Source organism: Pseudophryne corroboree, chromosome 4, assembly GCF_028390025.1.
Source record: "Pseudophryne corroboree isolate aPseCor3 chromosome 4, aPseCor3.hap2, whole genome shotgun sequence".
Lineage (NCBI taxonomy): Eukaryota > Metazoa > Chordata > Amphibia > Anura > Myobatrachidae > Pseudophryne > Pseudophryne corroboree.
In genome coordinates, this window is record NC_086447.1 from 591381481 (window position 1) to 591406330 (window position 24850).

Sequence of the window (24850 nt, forward strand, 5' to 3'; positions counted from 1 at the left end):
GATGTTGCTTTTATGTTTGTTTTTTCTTTATAGGTAACTTATTTTGTTACTATGCACTTTTTCAGTCTTTTATGTTTTAGTCGGAAATGTTGACAGAGTGGAGCAAATAGGGACATTAGGAAGCTGACTCCAAGCATGGCAATAAATGAGCTCAGCGCTAAATATATAGGTTTGTGATATTCTAGCAGCTGTTCTAAGCCCCGCTGTTTGTTGCTGGGGTGCAATGCCCTAAAAAAGGAAGAGAACGCATTGTAGCTCTGGGAAAAAAACAAGCAGCTGGTGGTCTTGTCACTGTCCATTGACAGCTAAGGTCAGATGTTTGGAAGGACAAGCATTTGCTCTGAAAGACAATGTGTCTGTTAGTCAGTGTTTCCAGGGCACAGACTTCTGGAATTAAGCTCATATATCACACATGTAAAAATAAAAAACAAAACTGTGACTGAGCTTTGCCCTTCACACATCATAATTGCATAAATATTTGCGTGGCTATATAGTGTTTCGAGTTTTATTTCATCCACGGAGTTCCATCCATATACTTACCTACTCTGCCCTTGCCCCGGGTGACAAAAATCCTAGTTTCGGCCCTGGTACTAGCACCACCCATATGACCGGTGGGTGCATAAATCCACATGGAGAATGACAACAATAATGTGCATATACTTAGTTAAAATAAAAAATGGGGAAAAAAAGCAGATATTTAAACCATACCTGCTGCCAAACTCTAGCTTTATGAAGCCATTTGTGTCCCAATGTGCAGGGACCAGAAGTGTGGCATCCAGGGCTTCAGAGAGGCTCGGAGCACACTCACTAGCCGCTGTACACCCGGGGAAGCACAGCTGGGAAGTTCTGACATTCAAGGACCGAAAATGCGCCATCCCGGTATATGTATGTATGTATGTATGTATATGTGTGTGTGTGTGTGTGTGTGTAAATTATAAAATTCAGCACTCACCATAGCAAGCTAACTTATCCTCGCAACATCAATAAGTACATGCGAACCGATCGCTAAGGTACCCCACCTTCATGCAGGTCCTACATTATCACAGAGTCTTAATAATTAAAACCTGGCAACACTTAATATAACTGCAAATATGCCTACTTGGCTTAATAGCAGATCACCTAAATAATTACAGGTATTTCTCTAACGTCCTAGTGGATGCTGGGGACTCCGTAAGGACCATGGGGAATAGTGGGCTCCGCAGGAGACTGGGCACTCTAAAGAAAGATTTAGTACTATCTGGTGTGCACTGGCTCCTCCCTCTATGCCCCTCCCCCAGACCTCCGTTAGAATCTGTGCCCGGCCAGAGCTGGGTGCTCCTAGTGGGCTCTCCTGAGCTTGCTAGAAAAGAAAGTATTTTGTCAGGTTTTTTATTTTCAGAGAGCTTCTGCTGGCAACAGACTCTCTGCTACATGGGACTGAGGGGAGATAAGCAAACCTACTCACTGCAGCTAAGTTGCGCTTCTTAGGCTACTGGACACCATTCGCTCCAGAGGGATCGAACACAGGTACCTAACCTTGATCGTCCGTTCCCGGAGCCGCGCTGCCGCCCCCCTCGCAGAGCCAGAAGCAGCAGAAGCAAGAAGACATCGAAATCGGCGGCAGAAGACTCCTGTCTTCACTTAAGGTAGCGCACAGCACAGCAGCTGTGCGCCATTGCTTCCACAGCACACCCGCATACTCTGGTCACTGTAGGGTGCAGGGCGGGGCGCCCTGGGCAGCAATTAAGATACCTTTTGGCAAAATTATACATATATACAGTCAGGCACTGTATATATGTACGAGCCCCCGCCATTATTTTTACACAGAAACGGGACAGAAGCCCGCTGCTGAGGGGGCGGGGCCTTCTTCCTCAGCACTCACCAGCGCCATTTTCTCTCCACAGATCCGCTGAGAGAAGCTCCCCAGGCTCTCCCCTGCAATAGAAGAGGGTAAAAAGAGAGGGGGGGGCATATAAATTCGGTGCAAAAACAATATATACAGCAGCTACTGGGTTAACACTAAGTTACTGTGTGATTCCTGGGTCATATAGCGCTGGGGTGTGTGCTGGCATACTCTCTCTCTGTCTCTCCAAAGGGCCTTGTGGGGGAACTGTCTTCAAATAGAGCATCCCCTGTGTGTGTGGTGTGTCGGTACGTGTGTCGACATGTCTGAGGTAAAAGGCTCCCCTAAGGAGGAGAGGGCAAATATGTGTGTGAGAGGGTGTCTCCGTCGACAACGCCGACACCTGTTTGGACCTGTGTAAGTGCTGAGGCGAATTTATTGCACAAAAGATTAGAGAACAGACAGGAAATCTACCCATGTCTGTCCCTATGTCACAGAGACCTTCAGAGTCTCACAATGCTCACTATCCAAAATAATAAACACTGATATCGACACGGAGTTTGACTCCAGTGTCGACTACGATAATGCAAAGTTACAGCCAAAATGGCTGAAAGGTATTCAATATGATTATTGTAATAAAAGATGATTTGCATATCACTGATGACTCATTTGTCCCTGACACAAGGGTACACATGTTAAGGGGAAGAAAACTGAGGTAAATTTCCCTCCTCTTATGAGGAAAAAGAGAGGGAATCTCCAGACAAGAGACTGCAGCTTCCCACAAAAAAATTCTCAGGCAGTATCCTTTCCCCACTAGGGCCAGGATGTGATGGGAATCTTCCCCTAGGGTGTCACGTTTGCACAGAAGGTAGCACTAGCTATTCTCAGGAATCCTGCAGATAGCGTGCACATTCTAGTACGCTACTCAGATCGGCGATTGTGTCGGCATGGGTTTATAGCGCGGTGACAACGTGGACAGGTACCTTATCAGCAGAGATTGAGACCCTAGTATGCATATAGATATATATATATATATATATATATGTGTATATATATAGAGAGAGAGATATATATATATATATATATATATATATATATATATATATATATATATATATATATATTGAAGATGCTGTCTTAAGAGATATATATATATATATCTATCTATGTGTACAAAGGAAGCTGGTAGCGCCACAGAAGTAGTATCAAAGTTTGTAAACAACAGTATTAGGAAGGAGAGTATTCTGAGTTAATTGTCAAGAGATATATATATATGTTACCTGGAGGACACTCCCTATAGGCTATTAGGGCGTCAGCTTATGGACCTCAAAAAATATATAGGCACTGGTACATATGCCTAGAGGGTTAGAAATGGGTACGGAAGGATGAGGTACTTACAAGCGACCAAAGGTGTCGAAATAATAATGTAAAAGCCAGGTGTTCAATAAATAAATAAAAATTAAATTTATTCTCAGAATACAATGCACTAAAAAAAGGGGGGGGGGGGTGTTATATATAGGGTATATAGTTATTTTAAAACTTGTAAACAATTTTAAAAAATGCAACCTAATCAATAAAATCTGGTATAAAAGCAGCAGAGTTGAGGCTAAAAAGTTGTAACACATATACCAAAAATCAATGAAAGGTCCATAGAAACAAGAGCAATAAGTATAAAAACAAGTACAAAAAATGCAGGATGAGCATAAAAAAGGAATAAAAAATAGGTAAAAATGAGAGAGAGGTAGCTTAACTTCAATAGTGGAGGTATGTTCAGAGTGGTACCCAACGCGTTTCGTCCCTCATGGACTTCATCAAGGGGTAATGAGAGGCTAGAGACAGAGCATATTTATACCTCCTGGCTGTGGGAGGTGTTAGCAACATCACTTCCTGTTTGTTAATTGGTGAGTTGCTGTGGAGGTATTAAAGTACATGAATAAACACCTAGACATGTAGTGAATGGAGTAAGGGGGCCGAATAGTATATTCAATTGTGAAAACGATATTGCATGTAGTCATAATAACGTTTATAACATAAAAGACAACAAAGTCCGTCAACTTCCGGTCCGGGCTGGGTGGAACGTCATCTCCGCCCCACTTCCGCCCCTCTTCCGGTTTGGATTGTGTCCGTTGTGCGCATGCGTCGGCTCGGCACCGTGCGATGCGGATAGCTGATGTGCTTTCACTTCTGTAGACGGCGGCCATCTTTTTGGTTATCCAAGCTTGGTTGTAGTCGGCGGCCATCTTTTTGGTTATCCAAGCTTGGTTGTAGTGCTGCTGCGGGGACCATCTTCAGTGTATTGTCCCTTTGATGGGCGGCGGCCATTTTTTGGGTTGTCAGAGGACGGAATGAAGAGCTGATGTCAGCTCACTATTTCCTGGGCTTTTTTACAAAGCTTATTTAGCTGTACCTGGTTATCACCAGGTAGCATCGCAAGCACGATGCATTAGTGCCAATTAGCCAACTTGGCACCAATACGTTTACCCTCACTCTCTTGCACTATTAATGTATAAACTTCCTTTCCGCCCACTCTCCTTGGCAGTAGTGAGTTCATCATGGTATCCATTGCTTATATGAGACCCCGTCTCCTACTCAGCCCTATACATTACAACCATACCTCCTTGGGGACGCCCAACACCGTCCGATCTTGGAAGCTAAGCAAGGTTGGGCCCGGTCAGTACAAGGATGGGAGACCCCCTTGGGAGACCGGGTGTTGTAAATCCGGAGGCGCTGAGGTAGTTTTCGCCTTTTGGGATATCTCTTAAAATCATGGATAATGCTCTGCTCACATCACCATGGGCACTTCCTCCATGATGTCGACCTAGTTGTTATCTACATTACTTCAGCCTCCTGCGTAATTTCTACTCGCCTTCTGCGTAATTTCTACTCGCTCCTCCATCGCTCTTATTTAAACTACATTACACATTTTATGTATATATATCTTTTCTAGTTAATTCATAGCCCATCTATTCTGAGTATGATCCTTCTTAAATGCCATTTTCAGCTATTCAGACGCCTTATTTATTTATTTATTTATTTATTTACATGCCTTTTATCGTTTTCGTTTTTATGTACCCCCCGGGGAGATGCATCACCTATGCAAAACCACCTCAAAGATGTACCCATAGCCAAACATAATTGACGAACATTGACATATGCAAACTGCAGCAGATTAATATCGCTGACATCAGCTCTTCATTCCGTCCTCTGACAACCCAAAAAATGGCCGCCGCCCATCAAAGGGACAATACACTGAAGATGGTCCCCGCAGCAGCACTACAACCAAGCTTGGATAACCAAAAAGATGGCCGCCGACTACAACCAAGCTTGGATAACCAAAAAGATGGCCGCCGTCTACAGAAGTGAAAGCACATCAGCTATCCGCATCGCACGGTGCCGAGCCGACGCATGCGCACAACGGACACAATCCAAACCGGAAGAGGGGCGGAAGTGGGGCGGAGATGACGTTCCACCCAGCCCGGACCGGAAGTTGACGGACTTTGTTGTCTTTTATGTTATAAACGTTATTATGACTACATGCAATATCGTTTTCACAATTGAATATACTATTCGGCCCCCTTACTCCATTCACTACATGTCTAGGTGTTTATTCATGTACTTTAATACCTCCACAGCAACTCACCAATTAACAAACAGGAAGTGATGTTGCTAACACCTCCCACAGCCAGGAGGTATAAATATGCTCTGTCTCTAGCCTCTCATTACCCCTTGATGAAGTCCATGAGGGACGAAACGCGTTGGGTACCACTCTGAACATACCTCCACTATTGAAGTTAAGCTACCTCTCTCTCATTTTTACCTATTTTTTATTCCTTTTTTATGCTCATCCTGCATTTTTTGTACTTGTTTTTATACTTATTGCTCTTGTTTCTATGGACCTTTCATTGATTTTTGGTATATGTGTTACAACTTTTTAGCCTCAACTCTGCTGCTTTTATACCAGATTTTATTGATTAGGTTGCATTTTTTAAAATTGTTTACAAGTTTTAAAATAACTATATACCCTATATATAACACCCCCCCCCCTTTTTTTAGTGCATTGTATTCTGAGAATAAATTTAATTTTTATTTATTTATTGAACACCTGGCTTTTACATTATTATTTCGACACCTTTGGTCGCTTGTAAGTACCTCATCCTTCCGTACCCATATATATATATATATATATATATATATATATATATATATAATGCCCAAAGAGACAGGAGTATACTGGGTCCTAGAGTCAAAGCTATGTCGATTTCTGCTTGACGTGTCCTGTAGAATAAGCAATGGAACAGCTAGTTCCCAGGGAAGTCCTCCCCGAACTCGGCAAAAATCCACCGCATGTCGCTGGAGCTCCACAGGCGGAGCTAGGCCCGGTGGGGGCATGCTTTCGTAAGTTCAGCCACAAGTGGGTTCACTTGGGCAATAGATGTTGTGTCTCCGGGATACAAGCTGGATTTGGAGAAGATGCCGCCTCACTGACAGCCCTGCCGGCTTCCCCCTGCGAGAGGGTAACAGGGTTAACTGCAATTCACAAGTTGTATTTTCAACAGGTGGTGGTCAAGGTTCCCTTCCTTCGACAAGGAGGGGGTTATTATTCCACCAGGTTGTAGTCCCGAAACCGGAAGGTTCGGTCAGACCCATATTGAATTTAAAATCCCTGAACATATACCTGGAAAGTTTCAAGTGCAAGATGAAATCGCTAAGAGCGGTCATTGCAAGCCTAAAAAAGGGGGAGATTTTATGGTGTCTCGGGGCAAAAGGGATGCATACTTTCGTGTCCCCATTTATCCACCTAATCAGGCGTACCTCAGAATTGCGGTACAGAATTGTCATTACCAATGTCTGACGTGGCCGGTTGGTCTCTCCACGGCCTTGAGAATATTTACCAAGGTAATGGCGGAAATGATGGTGCTCCTGCGGAAGCAAGGTGTCACTATTATCACGTACTTGGACGATCTCCTCATAAAAGCGAGATCAAGAGAGCAGTTTCTGAACAGCGTATCGCTTTCTCCGTAAGTGAAACGGCAACACGGCTGGATTCTATATATTCCAAAGTCGCAGTTGGTTCTTACAGCTCATCTGCCTGTTCTAGGCATGATCCTAGACACAGACCAGAAAAAGGTTTATCTCCCGATAGAGAGCGCTCAGGAGCTCGTGACACTGGTCAGGAATCTATTAAAACTAAAACAGGTGTCAGTGCATCACTGCACTCGAGTCCTGGGAAGGAGGGTGGCATCATACGAGGCCATTCCCTTCGGCAGGTTCCATAACTTCCAATGGGACTTACTGGACAAGTGGTCCGGATCACATCTTCGGATGCATCGGTTAATCACCCTATCCCCCAGAGCAAGGGTGTCTCTCCTGTGGTGACTGCAGAGTGCTCACCTTCTCGAAGGTCGCAGATTCGGCATTCAGGACTGGGTCCTGGTGACCACGGATGCAAGCCTCCGAGGGTGGGGGGCAGTCACACAGGGAAGAAATTTCCAAGGGCTGTGGTCAAGGCAGGAGACTTGCCTTCACATCAATATCCTGGAACTAAGGGCCATATACAACGCCCTAAGTCAAGCGGAGACCCTGCTTCGCGACCAACCGGTTCTGATTCAGTCAGACAATATCACCGCAGTGGCTCATGTAAACCGCCAAGGCGGCACAAGGAGCAGGGTGGCGATGGTAGAAGCCACCAGAATTCTTCGCAGGGCGAAGAATCACGTAAGCACACTGTCAGCAGTGTTCATTCCGGGAGTGGACAACTGGGAAGCAGACTTCCTTAGCAGGCACGACCTCCACCCGGGAGAGTGGGGACTTCACCAAGAAGTCTTCACGCAGATTGCAAATCGACGGGAACTGCCACAGGTGGACATGATGGCGTCCCGCCTCGACAAAAAGCTAAAATGGTGTTGCGTCAGGTCAAGGGACCCTCAGGCGACAGCTGTGGACGCACTAGTAACACCGTGGGTGTTCCAGTCGGTCTATGTGTTTCCTCCTCTTCCTCTCATACCAAAGGTGCTGAGAATTGTAAGAAAAAGAGGAGTGAGAACAATACTCATTGTTCCGGATTGGCCATGAAGGACTTGGTTCCCGGAACTGCAAGAAATGCTCAGAGGACCCATGGCCTCTGCCTCTCAGACAGGACCTGTTGCAACAAGGGCCCTGTCTGGCCCAAGACTTACCGCGGCTGCGTTTGACGGCATTGCGGTTGAACGCCGGATCCTAGCGGAAAAAGGCATTCCGGAGGAAGTTATTCCTACGCTGATAAAGGCTAGGAAGGACGTGACAGCAAAGCATTATCACCGCATATGGCGAAAATATGTTGCTTGGTGTGAGGCCCCTACAGAGGAATTCCAACTGGGCAGATTTCTGCACTTTCTACAGTCTGGAGTGACTATGGGCTTGAAGTTGGGATCCATAAAGGACCAGATTTCGGCCCTATCCATATTCTTTCAAAAGGAATATTGCATTTCTCTGAAGTTCAGACGTTTGTTAAGGGAGTGCTGCATATTCAGCCCCCTTTTGTGCCACCAGTGGCACCTTGGGATCTCAACTTGGCGTTGGGTTTCCTAAAATCCCACTGGTTTGAACCACTTAAGACCGTGGAGCTAAAGTATCTCACGTGGAAGGTGGTCATGCTATTGGCATTAGCTTCGGCTAGGCGTGTGTCAGATTTGGCGGCTTTGTCATGTAAAAGCCCCTATCTGGTTTTTCATATGGACAGGGCAGAATTGCGGACTCGTCCCCAATTTCTGCCAAAGGTGGTGTCATCTTTTCATTTGAACCAACCTATTGTAGTGCCTGCGGCTACTCGTGACTTGGAGGATTCCAGGTTACTAGATGTAGTCAGGGCTTTGAAGATTTATGTAACCAGAACGGCTGGAGTCAGGAAACTGACTCGCTGTTTATCCTATATGCCCCCAACAAGCTGGGTGCTCCTACTTCAAAGCAAACCGTTGCCCGCTGGATCTGTAACACGATTCAGCAGGCTCATTCTGCGGCTGGATTGCCGCTTCCAAAATCAGTAAAAGCCCACTCCACAAGGAAGGTGGGCTCTTCTTGGGCGGCTGCCCGAGGGGTCTCTGCATTACTGCTTTGCCGAGCAGCTACTTGGTCAGGTTCGAACACTTTTGCAAAGTTTTACAAGTTTGATACCCTGGCTGAGGAGGACCTTGTGTTTGCTCATTCGGTGCTGCAGAGTCATCCGCACTCTCCCGCACGTTTGGGAGCTTTGGTATAATCCCCATGGTCCTTACGGAGTCCCCAGCATCCACTAGGACGTCAGAGAAAATAAGATTTTACTCACCGGTAAATCTATTTCTCGTAGTCCGTAGGAGCCAGTGCACACCAGTATTACTAAATCTTTCTTTAGAGTGCCCAGTCTCCTGCGGAGCCCGCTATTCCCCATGGTCCTTACGGAGTCCCCAGCATCCACTACGGACTACGAGAAATAGATTTACCGGTGAGTAAAATCTTATTTTTTCAAACACAGCCTGTGGCACAGCAGTTAGGAGCCGATTGGCTAGTACTGTATCTCCGTCTACTTATCTCCATTCTAGGCTTAGTAAGTAGACCCCTTAAATCTTCTCTTACTACTGGAAAAATAAAAGATGCAAAATAATTGTTTACCATAATAGACTGTCCTTGTTCTTTATTTAAATAGTAATAATGTTATTGGTTTGGACACACCCAAAGCCTATGTTCGTAATAGAGTTAGTATCACAGGCTCCAAAGCAGTTCAACACAATAATAAAAAAATCAATTAGCTCAACCCTTGAGCTGCAATATGCATTGTTATTGTCAATGTGTTACAGCCATAATTATGGTTAGGTGATGACTCTCTTGGAGTCATTTGAAACTCTTCTGACCAATCACCAAACAGCCTGAGCTGTCCAGTCTGAAGGGGGGATGGGGGTACACACTGGGGTCGATTCAATTCGGCAACTTATGAATAGCGCCGGGAATTAGCTCCCGACGCTATTCAATTCAGCTCCAGTTAAGTAGGCGATGGCCCGTTCTCGCCGACTAAACAGGTTGAATTGTCGGGAGAACGGGCATTCTCCGACTTAACTCCCCGGCGCGAGGCTGATTCACGACAGAATCAGCCTCGCGCCGGCCGCGAGGCAGCACTTTTGTCGGGTTTTTTCTCTCATCCCCCGGGGATGAGAGAAGAATTCCCGACAATTGCGGGTAACTAGCAGCTGAATTGAATAGCGCCGGTAGCTAATTCCCGGCGCTATTCATAAGTTGCCGAATTGAATCGACCCCACTGAGAGATCCGTGCTTATTTCCTAAGCAATCTGACTAGAAATTAAGCACGGAATCTCTCCTTGTGTATGCCCCATAGTGATAGCGATGCGTGGCCCTGTGCGACGCTATTGCCAGTACTAGATTGGCCTGAATGGCGCAATCTAGTACATCACTCCACCGCTGTGCTGAGCAGTCTGTGATCGCTCCACATGTGTACCCCTCTTGGCTCTCTGATGCCCCCTTTCACACCGCACAAATAACCCAGTATCGATTCGGGGTGGTGTGAAAGGGGTCACTGACGAATTCCCATGTCGCCTGACCTGGTAATTCAACCCGGGTACATCGCTGTGAGGGGTACACACGGAGTGATCGCTGCTTAAAATCTAATCAATCTAGTCAGATTGCTTAGATTTTAAGCAGCAATCGCTCCGTGAGTACCACCCTTTAGATTTGGGTGGGTTATTTTGTTTCTGTGCAGGGTAAATACTGGCTGCTTTATTTTTACACTGCAATTCAGATTTCAGTTTGAATACACCCCACCCAAATCTAACTCTCTCTGCACATGTTATATCTGCCCCCCCTGCAATGCACATGGTTTTCCCCAACTGCTAACAAATTTACTGCTGCGGCCAACTCAGAATTAGGCCCATTTTCCTTTGGTTTTCAAGTTCCAAATCTGTTTTTGCTGTTCATACAATTCATGGGTAACCGTTTGGATGGTCAACCATGTTATGATCGACGGTTATTAGGTCGACATGGTCAACATGGACACATGATCGACACATGAAAGGTCGACATGACAAAATCGACATGGCTTTTTAAAAAAAAAAAAGTTTAAAATTTTTCATACTTTACCATCCACGTGGACTACGATTAGGAACTGTAACCTGTGCCGAGCGTAGTAGAGCGAGGCACCTTGCCCGCAGCATGGTGAGCGAAGCGGTACACTAATTCGGGTACCTGGTCATGTTACAGATAAAGTGGCACCAAAAACAGTTCAAAAATCCATGTCGACATTTTTATGTGTCGACCTGTTGTGTCGACCATTTTAACGTGTTGACCATGTGTCCATGTCGACCATGTCAATGTCGACCAATAGTGGTCGACCTAATAACTGGCGACCATAACATGGTCGACCATTCATACTGGAACCCAATTTATGTACTTGCAGATCTTTTAGAGGCTTGCAATACCTACACATTTACACCGTAAAATAAATATCAGTCAAGTGTAGATTCTTGTTTTTCATAAATAGACAAAATCGGTATTACAATACTACAATAACATTAACCTCAAGTTTACTGCCCCGATTTAACAAAATCCCTGTTGGAGGAAGCAGTATTGCATGTGAAAGAAATAATCTGTTTGAACATTGGGCCTTATTTATTTTTGTTAGCAAACCAAAAAAGCACACAACTAGGCAAAATCTTGTTGCACTGCAGGTGGGGCAGATGTAACATGTGCAGAGTTATATTTTGGTGGGTGTGTTCAAACTGAAATCTAAATTGCAGTGTAAAAATAAAGCAGCCAGTATTCACCTTGCACAGAAACCACATAACCCACCCAAATCTAACGCTCTCTGCAAATGTTATATGTGCCTCCCCTGCAGTGCAACATGTTTTGCCCAGTTGCTTGCTTTTTTGGTTTGCTTACAAAGCTCAATAACCCAGATGCCCAGGTGGCATATTTTAACAAACGTCCGGATCAGTAGTCCGATTCCAGTTGTGGAGGAAGCAGTATTGCATGTAAAAATTTTTTTTTATTTGTCTGAACATTGTTCAAGGCTCCCTTGCTGTATTGCACCCCTGAAGAAGTCGGTGATTCGATGTAACTCATTTGGAGAAACTGGGTGACAGATTCATGTAAGAGACACAGAATACAAAAATTTACTAATACTGTAGGTTAATTGGCTCAATTGAATAGCCACCTTTCTTCCTCTTAGTATGGCTTGACTTCTTTTAGTAATGGATTTTATGAGCTCGATTCTATTCTGCGAGAGTTGAATAGGGCTGGGAATTAGTTCCCAGGGCTTTTCAATACAGCGTAATGGTAAGTCTGAGAATGCCCGTTCTCCCGGACTAAACAGGGTGTTTTGTCGGGAGAAACTGCATTCTCCGACTTAAGTGCCCGGTGCAATACAGTTTCCGCCACACTAAGGGCAGAAATCAGCACCGCGTATGCATTTTTGTCGTATTTCTGGTCACAACCCTCTGGGGGTGCAAGATGAAATCCCGTCGTCAGGTGTCACAGCGCATTGTATTGAATAGCCCTGGGAGCTAATTCTAGTCAACACTCAGAATTGAATCGAGCCCTGTGAACTGTCAACATGAGTCACAGGGCCAAGACACACCTATAAAAACATGACCAATACTGTAACATAGCCTCCGCCAACCCGAAGAGTCCTCACAGTGCAAGAAACATCCATGCTTTCGTGATGTTTCCTCCATATTCTCACCGGGAGGCGGTTGTTGGGTCGACAAGCATGACGTTGACGACTGAAGGTCGGCATGCAAAAAGGTCGACATTAGTTTTTCACAAATTTTTTCACCTTTTTCATACTTAACGATCCACGTGGACTACAATTGGGAAAGGTAACCCGAAGCATGGCAAGCGAAGCGGTGCACTAATTGGTGTTCCCCGTCACTTTACGAAGAAAACAACACAAAAAAACTCATGTCGACCTAATAGTCATCTCGACCTAATGCATGTCGACCCTCAGCGGTCGACCTAATGCATGTCGAACTAATGAACCACACCCATTCTCACCCTACCATCCGCATGGTGAATTAGTCATCATTCATTAGACCACTTAATTTTACTGTCCAATTCTTGTGTTCCTGAGCAGACTGGAAGTTTCACCCTTTTTAGCAGCAGATAGCAATGGTGTACATACAGTTCTCTGCTTCTGTAGTTCATCTGATGTAATGTGCATCATAATGAACAAGTCTGTCCACTCCCCGTTCCACTTAAGCATCCGCAAGCCTTGCACTGAGACCCAGTTTTGGGTTTTTTTTTGTCTGCTGGTCCACTCTGTGCACACTTAATCAACTGCCAACCTCAAACAATTTGCATGTTTTGCTAATTCACCATTACTGCAAGCTCTAACAATCATTTCACCTTCAAAGTCGGTCATAGTATTTTTTCCCCCATTATTTCATGAGTGATGCTCTTCAGTCTTTGTATACCTTCACCTTTCCATTCTTATATAGGTTCAGGCATCCTACATCAGCGTTATCTGTGGAATAACTACTTTGCATAAAATTGCCTGGTGGTCATAATAATTTTTTTTTTTTTACATTGAGTAGGTTAGCGATGTGGCAGTTTTTATTACAGATGAGCCATGACAAGGGATTGGTATCTGAGTGTCTATACATTGTTGCCAGATGGTCCAATACTTATAAGCCAAGACCATGTATTTTATCAGTTACTAAATGTTGTCCAAAGCACTGACTGTTAATTCTGTTTTTTTTTTCCCTTCTCATCTCTCTCATCTATTTCTGTTATCAGCACTTTAATTATATAGTTTCCTTTTTCATTACTTTTTTGATTCATATAAAATATTTTTTTTTGTGACTGCCTTGCTATTTCTCCAGTTTTTTTTCTCTTTATGTATGTGGCCTTGTGCATCCCTGTGTCGTAAAGATATGTTGTACTTTGCGCTCAAGGGGGTGGTGGGAAGTGCTCTGCTTCAATCTAGAGATGTCCGGTCTTCTATATTAATTTGGAGTAAAGATGAGAGAAGCGAGAGTACCATATATGATGTTTCTGTGGGTGGATATGAAGAGACGAAGAGACATGGATGTCAAATTATGGAGCTTTATTAGGAGTCACAGTGCTCCCTATGTCTCATTGCGTCTTTCCATATCCACCCACCTACAGCAGCATCATATGAGATGCTCCTACTATTCCCACTTTTACACCCAGTGAACATCCCTATGTACCTTTCTTTTGTGCCATTGTACATTTCTTATTGTGGATAATGTGGTGATATTCTTATTGGGTGATTATCATAAGTGTCTGTGTTTATCAGAACGAGGTGGTGCTGTTAAGGTGATAGGAGATAAGTGCTTGGAGCTGGAAAACTGGAAGTAACCACTCATACTGGTGGGATGGATCAGGGTTCAGACCACTGTCATTACATGCCAACTTGATGACATCATTTGCATGAGCAGTGTATTTTATTGTATAGACTAAATAGGTTCAATAGTATGCTAAACATTTTCCATATAAACCTAACCAACCCAACCCCTACCCCCTTCCCCCTTGCTACATCACTTTGCTGTGGCTCAGGACTAGAACATATTTATCCAGGCATTTTTAAGGTACTTATACTGCATTGATCACTTCAGAGTCTACTGGCAGAAGTGTCTCTTGTATTAAAGTTGACTAAAACACTTTTTTTTAATTTAATACAGTGTTTCTGATAAATATTTGGCCACCTCACTATAATTAAACTTCACATGTAAGATTATATCTCCACCCACTACCCATGTGTAAGCCAAATTCAGTACTCATCCTGTTGCTTAATCAGGAAATGCCAACAAGAGATTTTATACTGCTAGAATGCGGAGGGTTGTTAAAGAAAAGAGCAGTGTTCAATGACTATCACTCTCCGAGGCTTAGTACATCTCCCCCTATGTGTTGAAAATGGGTGTGATACAGGATCATGGCGGTCACATGACTTACACTGGCATCCTGACATTTAGTATGATGACTGTCCACTACCCCAACCCATCTGGGGTGTCTAAGACACTGGGGGGATGGGAGGCAGGATGCCCCCCCCCTCTAGTGCCTAACTGTAACCTCAAGCCCCCCTCCCCTAGGTACTAACCCGAACAGTGGTCCCTGATACGTACCTAAAGGATGTCTGTGTTCTGGCGCCAAAACAAGGTGTCGGTCACATGGCCGCTGACATCCCAACTTCCGGGATACTAACTGCATCCTGTTAGAAACTCCTTGTGCTAGAAAATACCCATGAAGCCATGCCGGCTTATAATTTACTGGTAGCGCCTCATTTATTTGAGGGTAAGTGTTAGAGGATTAACATTAACAGTGGTCCCACTTCCATGGAACAGCTGAAAGTTTCCTTTAGTTTATTTATTTTTGTGTCTACGGTGTGCTGTAATTCATAGGGAACCAACAACTTATGTTCCAAACTATAGCTTGATGCATTTGTGTTTTGGTATTCGTAAACAATGGCAGATTGTAAACCCTGTATGATTGTAAGCAAAATGATAGTGCATATAATTTTATTATTTCCATTGTAAGCTATGGTAATCAGCTGCAGTACTTTGTTGATAAACCAGTTTCTCTATCGTCCTAGTGGATGCTGGGGTTCCTGAAAGGACCATGGGAATAGCGGCTCCGCAGGAGACAGGGCACAAAAAGTAAAGCTTTTCCAGATCAGGTGGTGTGCACTGGCTCCTCCCCCTATGACCCTCCTCCAGACTCCAGTTAGATTTTTGTGCCCGGCCGAGAAGGGTGCAATCTAGGTGGCTCTCCTAAAGAGCTGCTTAGAAAAAGTTTAGCTAGGTTTTTTATTTTACAGTGATTCCTGCTGGCAACAGGATCACTGCAGCGAGGGACTGAGGGGAGAAGGAGTCAACTCACCTGCGTGCAGGATGGATTGGCTTCTTGGCTACTGGACATCAAGCTCCAGAGGGACGATCACAGGTACAGCCTGGATGGTCACCGGAGCCGCGCCGCCGGCCCCCTTGCAGATGCTGAAGTCAGAAGAGGTCCAGAATCGGCGGCTGAAGACTCCTGCAGTCTTCTAAAGGTAGCGCACAGCACTGCAGCTGTGCGCCATTTTCCTCTCAGCACACTTCACACGGCAGTCACTGAGGGTGCAGGGCGCTGGGAGGGGGGCGCCCTGGGAGGCAAATGTAACCTATATAAAGGCTAAAAATACCTCACATATAGCCCCCAGAGGCTATATGGAGATATTTAACCCCTGCCTGATTTCTCTAAATAGCGGGAGACGAGCCCGCCAGAAAAGGGGCGGGGCCTATCTCCTCAGCACACGGGCGCCATTTCCTCTCACAGCTCCGCTGGTCAGGACGGCTCCCAAGTCTCTCCCCTGCACTGCACTACAGAAACAGGGTAAAACAGAGAGGGGGGGCAAATTTATGGCGATATTTTGATATAACAAAGCAGCTATAAGGGAGCACTTATTATAAGGCTATCCCTGATATATATATATAGCGCTTTTGGTGTGTGCTGGCAAACTCTCCCTCTGTCTCCCCAAAGGGCTAGTGGGTCCTGTCTTCGTTAGGAGCATACCCTGTGTGTCTGCTGTGTGTCGGTACGTGTGTGTCGACATGTATGAGGACGATATTGGCGTGGAGGCAGAGCAATTGCCAAATATGAGGATGTCACCCCCTAGGGAGTCGACACCAGAATGGATGCCTTTATTTATGGAACTACGGGATAGTGTCAACACGCTAAAGCAGTCGTTTGACGACATGAGACGGCCGGACAATCAATTAGTGCCTGTCCAGGCGACTCAAACACCGTCAGGGGCTGTGAAACGCCCTTTGCCTCAGTCGGTCGACACAGACCCAGACACAGGCGATGACTCCAGTGGTGACGGTGACGAATCAACCGTATTTTCCAGTAGGGCCACACGTTATATGATTTTGGCAATGAAGGAGGCGTTACATTTAGCTGATACTACAGGTACCACTAAACAGGGTATTATGTGGGGTGTGAAAAAACTACCTATAGTTTTTCCTGAATCAGAAGAATTAAATGACGTGTGTAATGAAGCGTGGGTTGCCCCTGATAAAAAGCTGATAATTTCAAAGAAATTATTGGCATTATACCCTTTCCCGCCAGAGGTTAGGGAGCGCTGGGAAACACCTCCTAGGGTGGACAAGGCGCTAACACGCTTATCTAAACAAGTGGCGTTACCCTCTCCTGAGACGGCCGCACTTAAAGATCCATCAGATAGGAGGATGGAAAATATCCAAAAAAGTATATACACACATGCAGGTGTTATACTACGACCAGCTATAGCGACTGCCTGGATGTGCAGTGCTGGGGTAGTTTGGTCAGAGTCCCTGATTGAAAATATTGATACCCTGGACAGGGACAATATTTTACTGTCGTTAGAACAAATAAAGGATGCATTTCTTTATATGCGTGATGCACAGAGGGATATCTGCACACTGGCATCACGGGTAAGTGCTATGTCCATTTCGGCCAGAAGAACTTTATGGACGCGACAGTGGACAGGCGATGCGGACTCAAAACGGCATATGGAAGTTTTGCAGTATAAAGGGGAGGAGTTATTTGGAGTCGGTCTATCAGATTTGGTGGCCACGGCTACAGCCGGGAAATCCACCTTTCTACCTCAAGTCACTCCCCAACAGAAAAAGGCACCGACCTTTCAACCGCAGCCCTTTCGTTCCTTTAAAAATAAGAGAGCAAAGGGCTATTCATATCTGCCACGAGGCAGAGGTCGAGGGAAGAGACAGCAACAGGCAGCTCCTTCCCAGGAACAGAAGCCCTCCCCGGCTTCTACAAAAGCCTCAGCATGACGCTGGGGCTTCTCAAGCGGACTCGGGGACGGTGGGGGGTCGTCTCAAAAATTACAGCGCGCAGTGGGCTCACTCGCAAGTAGATCCCTGGATCCTGCAGATAATATCTCAGGGGTACAGGTTGGAATTAGAGACAGATCCACCTCGCCGTTTCCTGAAGTCTGCTTTACCAACGTCCCCCTCCGAAAGGGAGACGGTTTTGGAAGCCATTCACAAGCTGTACTCTCAGCAGGTGATAGTCAAGGTACCTCTTCTACAACAAGGGAAGGGGTATTATTCCACTCTTTTTGTGGTACCGAAGCCGGATGGCTCGGTAAGGCCTATTCTAAATCTGAAATCCTTGAACCTGTACATAAAGAAGTTCAAGTTCAAGATGGAGTCACTCAGAGCAGTGATAGCGAACCTGGAAGAGGGGGACTTTATGGTATCCTTGGACATCAAGGATGCGTATCTCCACGTTCCAATTTACCCCTCACACCAGGGGTACCTCAGGTTCGTTGTACAAAACTGTCACTATCAGTTTCAGACGCTGCCGTTCGGATTGTCCACGGCACCTCGGTCTTTACAAAGGTAATGGCCGAGATGATGATTCTTCTTCGAAGAAAAGGCGTATTAATTATCCCATACTTGGATGATCTCCTAATAAGGGCAAGGTCCAGAGAACAGCTAGAGATGGGATTAGCACTGTCTCAAGAAGTGCTAAAACAGCACGGGTGGATTCTGAATATTCCAAAATCCCAGTTAATGCCGACAACTCGTCTGCTGTTCCTAGGGATGATTCTGGACACGGTTCAGAAAAAGGTTTTTCTCCCGGAGGAAAAAGCCAAGGAGTTATCCGAGCTTGTCAGGAACCTCCTAAAACCAGGAAAGGTGTCTGTACATCAATGCACAAGAGTCCTGGGAAAAATGGTGGCTTCTTACGAAGCAATTCCATTCGGCAGATTCCATGCAAGAATTTTCCAAAGGGATCTGTTGGACAAATGGTCAGGGTCGCATCTTCAGATGCACCTGGGGATAACCCTGTCTCCAAGGACAAGGGTATCTCTTCTGTGGTGGTTGCAGAGGGCTCATCTATTGGAGGGCCGCAGATTCGGCATACAGGATTGGATCCTGGTGACCACGGACGCCAGCCTGAGAGGCTGGGGAGCAGTCACACAAGGAAGAAACTTCCAGGGAGTATGGACGAGCCTGGAAACGTCTCTTCACATAAACATTCTGGAACTAAGAGCAATCTACAATGCTCTAAGCCAGGCAGAACCTCTGCTTCAGGGAAAACCGGTGTTGATCCAGTCGGACAACATCACGGCAGTCGCCCATGTGAACAGACAGGGCGGCACAAGAAGCAGGAGTGCAATGGCAGAAGCTGCAAGGATTCTTCGCTGGGCAGAGAATCATGTGATAGCACTGTCAGCAGTGTTCATCCCGGGAGTGGACAACTGGGAAGCAGACTTCCTCAGCAGACACGATCTTCACCCGGGAGAGTGGGGACTTCATCCAGAAGTCTTCCACATGCTGGTAACCCGTTGGGAAAGACCAATGGTGGACATGATGGCGTCTCGCCTCAACAAAAAACTGGACAGGTATTGCGCCAGGTCAAGAGATCCGCAGGCAATAGCTGTGGACGCGCTGGTAACGCCTTGGGTGTACCAGTCGGTATATGTGTTTCCTCCTCTGCCTCTCATACCAAAAGTATTGAGAATTATACGGCAAAGAGGCGTAAGAACGATACTAGTGGTTCCGGATTGGCCAAGAAGGACTTGGTACCCGGAACTTCAAGAGATGATCACGGAAGATCCGTGGCCTCTACCTCTAAGGAGGGACTTGCTTCAGCAGGGTCCCTGTCTGTTTCAAGACTTACCGCGGCTGCGTTTGACGGCATGGCGGTTGAACGCCATATCCTAAAGGAAAAAGTCATGCCGGAAGAAGTCATTCCTACTTTGATTAAAGCGAGGAAGGAAGTAACCGTGCAACATTATCACCGAATTTGGCGAAAATATGTTGCGTGGTGCGAAGATCGGAGTGCTCCGACGGAGGAATTTCAACTGGGTCGATTCCTACATTTCCTGCAATCAGGATTGTCTATGGGTCTCAAATTGGGATCTATTAAGGTTCAAATTTCGGCCCTGTCGATTTTCTTTCAAAAAGAATTGGCTTCAGTCCCTGAAGTCCAGACCTTTGTTAAGGGAGTGCTGCATATACAGCCGCCTGTGGTGCCTCCAGTGGCACCGTGGGATCTCAATGTGGTTTTGGAATTTCTAAAATCTCATTGGTTTGAACCACTAAAAAAGGTGGATTTGAAATATCTCACATGGAAAGTGACCATGCTTCTAGCCCTGGCTTCGGCCAGGAGAGTGTCAGAACTGGCAGCTTTATCTTACAAAAGCCCATATCTGATTTTCCATTCGGACAGGGCAGAACTGCGGACTCGTCCGCATTTTCTCCCTAAGGTGGTGTCAGCATTTCATCTGAACCAGCCTATTGTAGTGCCTGCGGCTACAAGTGACTTGGAGGACTCCAAGTTACTGGACGTTGTCAGAGCATTAAAAATATATATTGCAAGGACAGCTGGAGTCAGAAAATCTGACTCGTTGTTTATATTGTATGCACCCAACAAGATGGGTGCTCCTGCGTCTAAGCAGACGATTGCTCGTTGGATCTGTAGCACAATCCAACTTGCACATTCTGTGGCAGGCCTGCCACAGCCTAAATCTGTAAAGGCCCACTCCACAAGGAAGGTGGGCTCATCTTGGGCGGCTGCCCGAGGGGTCTCGGCATTACAACTCTGCCGAGCAGCTACGTGGTCAGGGGAGAACACGTTTGTAAAATTTTACAAATTTGATACTCTGGCTAAGGAGGACCTGGAGTTCTCTCATTCGGTGCTGCAGAGTCATCCGCACTCTCCCGCCCGTTTGGGAGCTTTGGTATAATCCCCATGGTCCTTTCAGGAACCCCAGCATCCACTAGGACGATAGAGAAAATAAGATTTTACTTACCGATAAATCTATTTCTCGGAGTCCGTAGTGGATGCTGGGCGCCCATCCCAAGTGCGGATTATCTGCAATAATTGTACATAGTTATTGTTAACTAATTCGGGTTATTGTTGAAGGAAGCCATCTTTCAGAGGCTCCGCTGTTATCATACTGTTAACTGGGTTTAGATCACAAGTTGTACGGTGTGATTGGTGTGGCTGGTATGAGTCTTACCCGGGATTCAAAATCCTCCCTTATTGTGTACGCTCGTCCGGGCACAGTACCTAACTGGAGTCTGGAGGAGGGTCATAGGGGGAGGAGCCAGTGCACACCACCTGATCTGGAAAAGCTTTACTTTTTGTGCCCTGTCTCCTGCGGAGCCGCTATTCCCATGGTCCTTTCAGGAACCCCAGCATCCACTACGGACTCCGAGAAATAGATTTATCGGTAAGTAAAATCTTATTTTTGCTAGAATGCAGCTTGTGTGGTTAACAGGTTTCATTTCATTTTCTGCAGTTATATTTGTGTATGATCGCAAATAACAAGGACTGTTATGTGCTGCAAGTAACATGGTGTGACAGTAGAACTGTGCTTAATAGATTACAAGTACAGTACATCTAACAGGTCCTGAGTTTATCGTCTGTTTATGTACAGGAACGTGTATTCTTTTTTTTTTTTTAAACATGTATTCTCATATTGTCAGTGTGCCTATATACTAGTTCAAACCACATCCAAACTGTGAAGTTCAGCGCTCAAATTTTTTATACTCCTCAAAATTACTCACCATTTTATTCCTTGGTCGTCAGAAGTCCGGCAGTGAAAAACATGAAAACAGAGAAGTCACTAGTCGTTTGAGCCTGTAATGAGTTCAATTCATGCTGATTGGGAAGGTCAAGAGCAGCGGCAGTGTGCAGTGGAATCTAGCTCTGTGTCTCAAAGCAGGCAGAAAAACAATTTGCTTGTCGTGACATTCTTTGGTATTTTTGCTTTTTTGTTTTTTCCAATACAGCAAATTCGCTACTTTTTTATTTTAATTTAATTTTTTTACCCTTTCTGCAAAGGCAAATAAAGCATATCAAATAGCCGCAGAATATGCTACAAATAATTGTGCTGAATCCCTAAGGCTTACAAAAATAATTTTCATTCATATTGCACTCATGTCGAAAGGTCACTCCAGACTGTTCAAAAGGCTCAGAATGATTGTGTTATCAACACGAGACTAATCTAGCCAAAACAGGCCAGTGCTGGAGATCTTGATAACACTCTCATTCCACAGAACAGGTGCATGGAGGCTTTAGAACCAAAAATAAAAATGTATTTAACAATAATGCAGCGGGGATTAGACAAGCTGTTTAAATCCTTTAAATCTACATTATTCACATTCAGCAGAAGCATGGCCGAGTTTTAGACCTTGTTCAATACAGATTAAGATTTGCAATCACAGTGTAAATGCAATAGATCCTTTTTATATGAGCTGGTTTTATTTCTGAAGCTGAATCTGTCATATAGTGCTGCATCAACCGGAGCTACATGCAACAATTTATTAGACATGACTGAAGATTTCTTCACTTTGCATTACCCCTACAGTTGCCCCACATGTACTATTATTTCTCTAACGTCCTAGAGGATGCTGGGGACTCCGTAAGGACCATGGGAATAGACGGGCTCCGCAGGAGACAGGGCACTTTTAGAAAGCTTTGGATTCTGGGTGTGCACTGGCTCCTCCCTCTATGTCCCTCTTCCAGACCTCAGTTTTACACTGTGCCCAGAGGAAGATAGGCGCACTGCAGGGAGCTCTCCTGAGTTCTTTGCATTAGAAAGCATTTTTGTTTGGATTTTTCTATTTTTACAGGGAGCACTGCTGGCAACAGGCTCCCTGCATCGAGGGACTGGGGAGAGAGGAGCAGACCTACTTAAATGATAGGATCTGCTTCCTCGGCTACTGGACACCATTAGCTTCAGAGGGGGTGAACACAGGTTCGTCCTGGGCGTCCACCCCCGGAGCCACGCCGCCGTTCTCCTCACAGAGCCAGAAGAACAGAAGCAAGAAGACGTCTCAGGCGGCAAAAGCCTTCAGCTTCACAGAGGTAACGCACAGCACTGCAGCTGTGCTTCATTGCTCCACATCACCTCACACACTCCGGTCACTGTATGGGTGCAGGGCACAGGGTGGGGGGGGGGGGGGGGGCGCCCTGGGCAGCAATAATAACACCTCTTAGATGGCAAATAGGTGTATACATGTACAGCTGGGCACTGTACATGTATATAATTGAGCCCCCGCGATTTTACACTATTTTGAGCGGGACAGAAGCCCGCCGCCGAGGGGGTGGGGCTTCTCCCTCAGCACTCACCAGCGCCATTTCTCTCGCCACAGAACGCTGAGAGGAAGCTCCCCGGACTCTCCCCTGCTTACACACGGTGAAGGGAGTTTAAAAAGAGAGGGGGGGGGGCACATAATTGGCGGATAAAGTATAATACAGCGCTGCTGGGGAAAAGCATTCTGTGTTGGTCTCCAGGTTGTTGCGCTGGGGTGTGTGCTGGCATACTCTCTCTCTGTCTCTCCAAAGGGCCTTTCAGGGGATACTGTCTTCAGAAAAAGTTTCCCTGGGTGTGTGCAGTGTGTCGGTACGTGTGTGTCGAAATGTTTGATGAGGAAGGCTCGATTAATGTGGAGGGTGAGTGCTTGAATGTCAGGTCGCCGTCGGCAACGCAGACACCGGACTGCTTGGCGGACTGCTTGGATATGCTGAATGTCTTGAATGCAAATGTAAATCTCCTGCATAAAAGATTAGACAAAGCTGAAGCTAGGGATCAGTCAGGTAGCCAGTCCGTGCCTGTCCCTGTGGTGCCAGGACCTTCAGGGTCTCAAAAGCGCCCCATATCCCAGGTTGCTGACACAGATACCGACACACATACTGACTCTAGTGTCGACTATGAGGATGCAAAATTACAGCCGAAGGTGGCAAAAGGTATTGGGTACATGATTATTGCCATAAAAGAGGTTTTGCATATCACGGAGGAACCCGCTGTCCCTGACACGAGGGTTCACATGTATAAAGGGAAAAAGCCTGAGGTCACATTTCCGTCCTCATTTGAGCCAAGCGAATTATGCGAAAAGGCTTAGGAATCTCCGGATAGGGGACTCCATGTTCCCAAAAGGATTCTCATGGCGTATCCTTTTCCACAGAAGGATCGGATATGATGGGAATCTGCGCATAAAGTGGACAAGGTGCTGATGCGCTTATCCAAGAAGGTGGCACTGCCTTCTCCGGATACTGCTTCCCTCAAGGATCCTGCTGATCGCAAGCAGGAAATTACCATGAAGCACATTTACACACATTCAGGAACTATAGTTAGGCCGGCCATGGCATCGGCCTGGGTTTGTAGTGCTGTCGTGGCATGGGCAGACTCCTTATCTACGGAGATGGACACCTTACATAGGGATACCATTCTAATGACCATGGAGCATATCAGAGATGCTGCCTTGTATATGAGGGATGCTCAGAGAGACATTTGTTTACTAAGCTCTAGAATAAACACTGTCTATTTCTGCTAGGCGGCTCTTGTGGACCCGACAGTGGATGGGAGACGCAGACACAAAGCGGCATATGGAGTCATTGCCTTACAAGGGGGAGGAGTTGTTTGGAGAAGGCCTCTCGGACCTAGTCTCTACTGCTACGGCCGGTAAATCAAATTTCTCTGACGTCCTAGTGGATGCTGGGGACTCCGTCAGGACCATGGGGATTAGCGGCTCCGCAGGAGACAGGGCACAAAAGTAAAAGCTTTAGGATCAGGTGGTGTGCACTGGCTCCTCCCCCTATGACCCTCCTCCAAGCCTCAGTTAGATTTTTGTGCCCGGCCGAGAAGGGTGCAATCTAGGTGGCTCTCCTAAAGAGCTGCTTAGAGTAAAAGTTTTGTTAGGTTTTTTATTTTCAGTGAGTCCTGCTGGCAACAGGCTCACTGCATCGAGGGACTTAGGGGAGAGAAGTGAACTCACCTGCGTGCAGGATGGATTGGCTTCTTAGGCTACTGGACACCATTAGCTCCAGAGGGAGTCGGAACACAGGTCTCACCCTGGGGTTCGTCCCGGAGCCGCGCCACCGACCCCCTTGCAGATGCCGAAAAGTGAAGAGGTCCAGAAACCGGTGGCAGAAGACTTTTCAGTCTTCATAAGGTAGCGCACAGCACTGCAGCTGTGCGCCATTGTTGTCAGCACACTTCATAGCAGCGGTCACTGAGGGTGCAGGGCGCTGGGGGGGGCGCCCTGGGCAGCA

General features: G+C 46.0%; 1 protein-coding gene and 1 pseudogene across 9 annotated transcripts in view; both read left to right on the forward strand.

Moving 5' to 3' along the window:
* Nucleotides 1-24850, forward strand: part of QKI (QKI, KH domain containing RNA binding) — a 311363-nt gene that overhangs the window by 100766 nt on the left and 185747 nt on the right. The gene's annotated exons all lie outside the window — the stretch shown is intronic.
* On the forward strand, nt 4423-4541 carry LOC134912079 (5S ribosomal RNA; annotated as a pseudogene).